Below are 8,410 nucleotides of genomic sequence, written 5' to 3'. Positions count from 1 at the left end.
TCAGCGAATTAATGGTGGGTACCGCCTTTTGAACCAAACCGAGTTCCTTCGTGGAATTAAACTTTTCCTTGATAGTCACGGCTACTTTTTTTCATGTGTTCTTTTATAACTGAGGTTTCTTGATTGTTTTTTTAAGGGGAGGGTTAGAGGAAAGCAATAGCAAGACTCTTCCAGCAATGCTTTTTATGAAGGGTGAGCTGTGAAAGCAAAGCCGGCAGTGAGTCAGCATCCTCTCCTGCCTCTGCCGGCAGCCGAGCTGTTGCTGGGGTTACTGTCACAGGTGACAGAGCGGATCAGCCTCTCTGGTGTCCCCAAGCTGAGCGAGGGCCTGCTTTTTCTAATCTATCAAAAGAAAAAAAAAAAAAAGCCAGGCTCCAGGAGGCCCCCCCCATCCAAAGAAAACATCCCCAAGTTGCTTATTTTGTCATTTTGGGCTTAGAGAAATGGAAAAGAGGAATGTGGTGGCTTTTACTTTTGCTTGGGAGGTTGCATAAGAGAAGTTATTTGAGAGAATCTTGCGTTAATTGTTAGCAGATCTCTTTCGTTATTACTAGCTCTTGCCAAAAAGACCGTCGGTCAGCAAAACGAACGCACCCATGGGTGATCTCCTGGTAGGACTGTGGCACCCATCGCCCAGCATCACACCCCTTGGTCCCAATGAGGGGGCTTAAGAAGGCAAAAAAGCGACTCATCTGCTGCCCCTCACCCCGTTTTCTGTGCTTTCCTCCTTGCAAACGCCCTGCGATAGGAGGGGATTTCTGAGCGGGTTTTCAGGGTTTCTCAGAAACGGGCTGGGCGAGCAGGGGGATCCCGGAGAAGAAGCGCTGTAGCTAAAAAGCAGGAAATCTGCACAAAACTAACTCACAGGGTTTTGCTGCAGAGCTCGGGCCTTCGAGCTCTCCTGCAGACTCCCTGTGATGCTGCACAAATTCCTCTGCTCCGAAGTTTTGCTGGTTTGGGTTTCCCAGCTAGAAATGAAGCCTTTGCCTAATGGCTGGGAAGCGTTAAGGAGCTCCAGCCTTACCTGCAGGCTTTGCGGATCTACCAGTGTCCAGATGTGACAGCTAAATGCAGATCTACCAGCATCCAGATGTGACAGCTGAACCCAAACAAACGTACTGCCTGTGTTTGCAGACTGCAAGCCCTGTGCAAACACATCTCCCCTGCAGAAAATAACCCCCATATAACAAAGTTACAGCGAAGGGAGGGCTTTTTATAACAAACCAGTTCCCAGCACCGGTGATCGAGGGTTAAACTCACCGTGAAGATGGGGAGGACAGACAGAAGAGCCTTCAGGCAGAAGAGAATTTCCCCTGGATTGCCAGCTAGAAAGTGAATGATGACAATATTAGCACTTAATGCAGGCTTTTTTTTTTTTTTGTTTCAAAGCACTGTACAGACATGAACTAATTAACTTAAGCCAGGAAGCCAGGGCTGCAGTAATGTGTTTTGCCTGGTGACCTGTGCAAGTTTTAATTTTGTATTTAGCCGTTTCCTTTGGGACCAAAAGGCCGAGGACCGTGTCGCGGGGGGATGCAGCCCGCTGGAGCATCCTTGTCTTCGTAACGCGGCTCTCTAATTGCAGCCAGGCAGCTGTTGCCCTCTTTCTTTCCATGACTTTATCAAACTCTAATGGAAGTTTGATGGCTTCAGAAAAATTATACGACAGTGAGTTTGCTTCTGTGTTAGAAGGCGAAACGCAATGAGCTACGAAAGGGTTTTCTGTCCCCCCTTGACTCCCCCCTACCCGTCGTGTTCCTCATTTTAACCACCAGCAGTTTCACCTCCGGCAAAATCTGTTGTGTGATTTCAGTAGAAACCAGAGAGCTTCCTCGCTTTGGTTTTTTGGGTTAGCACAGTCTCATGGGGGCTGTAGGTACCCAGAGCTGGGTCAGGCTCCCCCAGTCCCGTTAGCCCTTAGGGGACTGGGATGCTCTGGGGGACAAGCCTCGTTCTCCAAGAGCTGGCTTGTCCCCAAGCTGAATGTATAGATGGTTACATTCCTCATGCTAACTCCTTACTGACAGCAAACTTGCTAAATGATGGCTCTTCCCCAACGATGCCAAAGCCGTGTCGTTGATGGAAGTCGTGTTCCACTTGAATACAACGTGATGGCAATGCCTCATCCCTCCTTATTTGCTCCCGGGCTGCGTCAGTCAAACTCCTGCAAGCTCAGATTCCCTCTCTCTCCTCTCTAACACGATGTTCACTGAACTAGCAAATGAAAAGTCACGGAAAAATTGGGAGGACTGGCAAAAGGCGGAGAAATCCAAGAGGCAAAACACAGTTTGAAAGTCCTTGCCTGCTTTCCAGGCGGCACAGCGGCTGTCACGGGGATCTTGTGCTCGGGTGAGACAGCTCAGTGCCCCTGATAAATCTCCTCCTTGCCCAGCTCCCGCGGATCTAATAGCCGGGAGGCCCCGGAGCCTGGTGCCAGGGCAGAGGAGGGTTGGGGCAGCTCCCGTCCCAGCTACCCAACACAGGAAAAATCACTTCGTTTCTGTGAGGCAATTTATTTTTCTGAATATAACTGGCTAAACACTGGGAAAAAGGTGAAGAGTGCACGTTCTAAAAGGAAACATTTTAGCTTGTACAAGGGATGCTTTGTGGCATAGCGGTGACTTACAGATTCTCCTGTGCAAAGCAAAATAATATTACTTAAAAACAGAGTTGTTTGTGCAGCTGAAGGGAGTTAGGCACCAATTCACCCTGAATACCTTGAGCATCCTCTGAAAATTCAACCTAAAAGACTATTGTGAAGAGACCGATCCTGTATTTTAGGGCAAACTGCTCCGACCACATTCATTTAGACGGAGAGCGGCTGCTGGGTTTGCTTGTAGGGGCTGATATCAAGAGTTTTGGCTGCCGCGGGATGGCATTGCGGTTCGCTCGGCTTCAGGAGGCTGCGCCTTGCCTCGTGCCACCTCGCTGGGTGACTGTCACCAACCCCAAACAGAAGTGACATCCGTGGAATAAATTATTCAGGGGGCGAGCAGTCACCCCTTGCCTGCGTGACGCTTTTTGCTGTCAGAAATTGGGTTTTTTGCATCTTTACACCGCGGCTGGGTCTGACTCGGCACCGATGCTCTCCCGGCATCACCTCGAGTCCCCGAGGAGTCCCTGGCTTTCCTCCTCCCTGTTGCTGAAACGCAGGTCGTCTGCCACTCCCGCGGACATTTTTACCTTCATAATGAAAACACGGTAACGTTGCCCTGTTGTCTCCCTGGATTTGTGGTTAAATTGCTTTGTCAATGTAATCTTATATCTTAATGACCAAATAATGGCGTGCAACAGGAGCTGCCTAAGAAGTCGCTGGGTATCATTTTGCTGTCATTGTGAAGGCCTTGGAACATGATCCCCATTACAGCGGAATTTGCATTAATGTTGTTTGGCCACCATAATCCCACCCAGTTAATCCCATTTTTAGGATATTAAAATAGGTCCAACTGTATCCTGAGTTGTAACCCCTAGAACCCCAAAGGGCTGGATGGGATTTAGCTCAGGCAGCTCTGTTAAAGCCAATGGAGTCATTGAGTGAAATCACCGAGCGATGCAGAGCAACTTGGCTGCTCTTTTTTAGCCACCAAATCTTGTTCTTCGCTGGCCAAGTAATACTCTTGCTAAATCCACAGCATTGTGGAAAAAATATGAAAAATAGCTCCTGTCCGTGCTCAGTTATTTTGGGTTAGCGGTTCAATTTTCACTTCCCTCAATCTGTTAACAGTAATGACTCTTCCCTAAGGACGTGCTGCTTTCGGTAGCTGGACTGCAGCAGTCGGAGAGGATCCCGGGGTGTTCGGGGTCTTATTGTGCTTGGTGCTAAATAGAGGCAGCAGTTATCCCTGCGGAGCTCGCAGCGATGCTCTTCACCTGTGCTGAGGGCTAAGCAAGCCGCAGTATTTAGACAGCATTGCATTTTCCTTCCTCTTCCAAATTTCAGTCTCTTTCTCATTTTCTGCAACGATGAGCACAGCGAAAGGCTTCTGGTGTAGGATTTAAATAGACTCTAGGTGGGAGGCGAGAAATATTCTCTTAATGTACAGATGAGAAACTGAGGCACGGAGAGATTGAAGGCTTCACGACTGAGTTACACCCGGAGTCTGACTAAGACGAGGACAGGAATAGGGACTGTGTGCTCCCGAGTCAGAGCATTACATCCTTCCTGGGAAATCAGGATGCTTTTCCCATCCCTCCTCCTGCCTCCCTGGGTAGCATCGACGGAGAATTTGTCTTACCCAGCTGTTACTCCAGAGGTGGTACCTTCCTCTGGTGCTTTTGTGTCTCCATGAGGAGATGAGATGGGATGCCTCATTTCTGGGAATGGGGTCCGTGACCCCATCTCGGTGTATGCTGGGATAACAGCATGGCTCTCCTGGAAGGGTGTGAGCCTCGGGGACTGCGGCGATGCTCCCACCTCCTGCCTCCGCAAGGGAGAAGGTGAGGATGGTGGGACTGATCAGTCTGGAGCCAGAAGTCGCATTGTACAACTTATTCTCCAGTTGCCAAGCAAATAATCATCATTAAATCAGGGGTAATCTGGTGGGGAAGAACCAGTTGAAGGTTACAGGGAGGGCAAGCAGCTGAACCTGGCTGAAGCAAGCTAAGCAGAGCAGGGTTAGAGCATCTGTCCGTCTGTTTTAGCTGTATAATGTATGTTTTAGCTGTATAATGTATGTTTTAGCTGTATAATGTATGTTTTAGCTGTATAATGTACGTTTCAGCTGTATAATATATGTTTTAGCTGTGTAATGCGTGTTTTAGCTGTGTGATGTATGGATTGCTCCAAGTTAATCTTGAAAAGTTGGGTTAATGCTGATGCCAACGGTCCTCTGCAGTCCTGTCTGCAAAGGTTTCAGGCGATGATTAGCGACCCGAGTGACAACCTCGAGCCTTTACCTGTAACATTTGTCCACGTTATGAGCGGCAGAGGTGGAGCTCATGTTTCTGAGATGACACGAGAACCCTCGCCAGTGAGTTAATACTGCACTGCCTTGAGGTAGCGGTTGGGGCTTTGCGCACTCCCCGCTGTGGGAGGAGAGACAATACATTTACAGTGCATTAGGGTATGATTGTAACAGCATTTGCGCTGAAAGGTTTCTGATCCTCTGAAATAAAGAATAGCAGATTTGCCCCAGATTTATCAATGGAGGCAGGGTTCCCATTCAAACGTGAGGGAGGGGAGAGCCCGAGGGAGGGGAGAGCGGGTGAGGTCCCGCTCGCTGCGGCAGCCGGGCTGGATGCCGTACCGCTCTGCCCAGCTGCCTGGTGCCAACGGGGGACGAGGAGGATTCCAGTAGGAGAAAGACGACCCCAAAATGCTGCCTGAGAGGCGATGGGGTTCAGCAAGGAGGTGGCAAAACTTCCAGGTGGAAGCAGGGTGCTAAGGCAGCCCCGTGCCGGGGAATAGCTGAGGGTCGGGGTGAAGGTCCTGAGCTGGTTTGTGCAGCCCATGGCCCCCTGGGGAGGGATGCTGGGGGTTCCCCTCATGGTCCAGGTCTGGCTGTGGGAAGAGGGAAGCTGTGTGTCCCCTCTGCTGGGAAGTCTGCCCTGAGAAGGCCATTAAAGGAGGAAGAGAGTGATGCTTGCTCTGCTGTTTTGTAGAAACTGCATCTGATGTTTTAGGTCAGCCTGTACATCATTGCACAGGGGAATTTCTTAAATGGCCGTTAGGAATAAAATTAAATTTGTTGAGACCAGATGCATCAGAAGAGCTGGATGAAAAAGCAGAGGGAAATTTGCAGAGGGAAGACTGGGACATCTTGTATTAGGCAGAAAAGCCACAGGCTCGAGGAGTGGGTTTGATGCTGCACATTGCACAGCAAGCTCGCAGCTCACAGGAGAGCGCTGGCCGGGTCGGACACCGCAGAGATGTCCCTTCCCCATGGCTTTTATTGCCCTGCCTCTGCCCTTGTGCTCAGACCTCCTGGTTTTGGGACGTGACCTAGGCCACCTCTGTTGCTGCTTGACAAACGTGGGGCTTGGTGCAGTGCCTGTACGCAAACCCCTCCGGGGAACACGTGCGGGGCTGGCGGTGGCTGGTGCCAAGCAGGACGAGATGCTCTTTCTGCATCCCCGATGCTGAACCAAACCTTGGCTGGGGACGCCAAGAGAAGGAAGGAGCTGAGGACTTTGCTGGGGAGGAGGTGATCTGCCCCTCCGGCTGCTCTCTGCCTGCAGCGACGCTGCTCGCCTGGCACAGCTTAATTGACTTTGATAGGGTTACGTGGGAGCAGCGGAGGAGAAAACAGGGCCAAGAGGCCCCACGGTGCCTGGGGCCACTGGGCTCTAGCCCCTGGTGAAATTCTTTGAGCCAGCTCCATGCTGGACCAAAGCTGCCCAGAGCTCAAGGGTTAATGTCTGCTGCTGTGCTAATGGGGAGTAACGGCTTAATCCTCCTCCTGGTTTTAAGGGAAGGGCTTCTCCTAGCAGCATCCCAAAGGTCTGTGGCTCTCTCAGTAGGGCTGGCACCGATTTCCGAAGAGTTTGCCCCAGACTGAGATCCAGAGTAAACTGTTGCAATTATGGAAGTTATGCCTTGTTGCCTCCAGCCTTTTGTCATCAATAAATGTTTATGGTTTAAAGCAGCCTTGTTTGTTTGCCTTAGACCAGATGACAGTGATTTATTGGCAGAAATCCTAGCAGAGGAAAGAGATGAGCCAGACAAGTCTTGAAGTGCTACACACGTGTATGCAGTGAGCAGTTGATGGTTATTTCACGATCATGAAACCTGCGGAAAATAGAGCCTCAAACTTGGATGTGAACAGTTGTTTCCAGGAATTTTTCTCAACCTACAAGCAACATGGGCAGCTGAAGGGTTAACGATGCTCCAGGGCTTTGCTTTCTGCTCTATGTGGGATTTGGGATGACTGGGAGATGCTGTGTGTTGGAAAGGAGGAGTGGATGCTCTTGCTGGGAGCACGTTGCTGATTAGCACTATTAATTGCTGTAGGGATGATGGGGGAGCAAGACTGGGGACCCCTTGTCCCAACCGCCTCATCCCAGGAGATCTGCAGCCTCGAACAAAACGGGACTCAAAAATGGGGCTTAAAGCCAAGGGTGGAGGTGGCAACAAGGACGTGTGTCCGAGTCTGGGGCAAGGTGACACGGCCCGGAGATGAGCATCCCCGCGTGTGATCGTGGGTGAATGTCTTCTAATGGCCACGCCGAGCTGTTGGTGTGAAACACCCATCGCTGGCTGTGCCAGCACGGGGAGGCTGGTGGAGGTGGAGGTGGAGCGGGCAGCTCGCCCCGAGGCTGTGCTGGGTTAGGTCCCACAGCCAGGTCCCGCTTTTCATCTGCAGGACCTTGCCGAGGCTCATTCCCCCAGGAAACCCCCTGATTTCTTGTGGCAGAGGGGTTTTCGCCCTCTATCAGCGAAGCTGAAGGCGGGTTCGGCTCGCTCAGACCTCATCCGCAGTGTTAATCTGCCATTTACAGTCCGGAGTCAGCTCTTACACCAATATTTATTGTTGTTCCCCCCCCGAGGTTTGTATATTTTGTACAGCTTGTTTCTGATGTAAAGTATAAATAAGTTTGATCTTTTCATCTGTTTTTCTCCCTACCTTCTGGAGGCTGTGCTGGTTAAAAATAACCACAGTGATGAGCTAAAGCGGGGCTGGTGGAGGGGTTTTAACCTCCATCGCGGCGGGACCACCCGGCCGGCATGGGAACGGCAGCATGGTCGCCCTTCTCGCCTCTCCCGCACCCTCGTGGTTGGGCTTTTTGCCGAGCTGGGAACTCCCCGAATTGCCTAAGCCCCGCTTGGCACGTGGCTGGGGATTAAAGCGCTTCTGCTTTTGGGGGGGTTTGGGAAAACGAGGACCCATGGCGGGGCTGGGGGGGCACAGCCGGGGGCAGAGATCAGAGGCTGTCCCTGATGCACATCTCCTGGGGACGGGGCGTTTGCCAGCGCTGGGCTCCTGCAGAGGAGGCTTTCGCCTTAAAAAAAATCCCGTTTGACCAAAATTGAACTATTTGCATAAGGAAATCAATTGAACGGAGAGAAAAAGAAAATTCAAAGCCCTTTGGCTTCTTTGCAGGAAAGTCTGAAATGCAGATTTGGGTTCAGACTGAAATTGCCGTGGTCGAGGGCTGGCTCAGCTTCACTCCTCTGTTTATTTTGCTGGGGGGATGCACACACACACACGCGTGTGCAAACACACACGTGCAGGCACACGCGTGCGCCCACGGCCACATGCACACGCACATGCACACGCTCTTTCTTCTATACAGAAAAAAAAATTTAAAAAATCCCCAGCACTTTAGCCGAAACGCTGATTCAAAACAACTGTTGGCGGCTCCGGCCGCCACTGTCTGCTTTCCATTACCCACAGCCCCGCCGCGGCTTGAAACGGTGACTTGAAACAAACAGGCAAACCCCAAAATTAATAATAAAAAATTACATTTCGCT

The sequence above is a fragment of the Nipponia nippon genome, unplaced genomic scaffold, assembly GCF_047370975.1.
Source record: "Nipponia nippon isolate SJK-2023a ecotype South Korea unplaced genomic scaffold, ASM4737097v1 scaffold_25, whole genome shotgun sequence".
In the NCBI taxonomy this organism is placed as follows: domain Eukaryota; kingdom Metazoa; phylum Chordata; class Aves; order Pelecaniformes; family Threskiornithidae; genus Nipponia; species Nipponia nippon.
The sequence above is the reverse complement of the archived record's forward strand: the minus strand, read 5'-3'. Positions refer to the sequence as shown.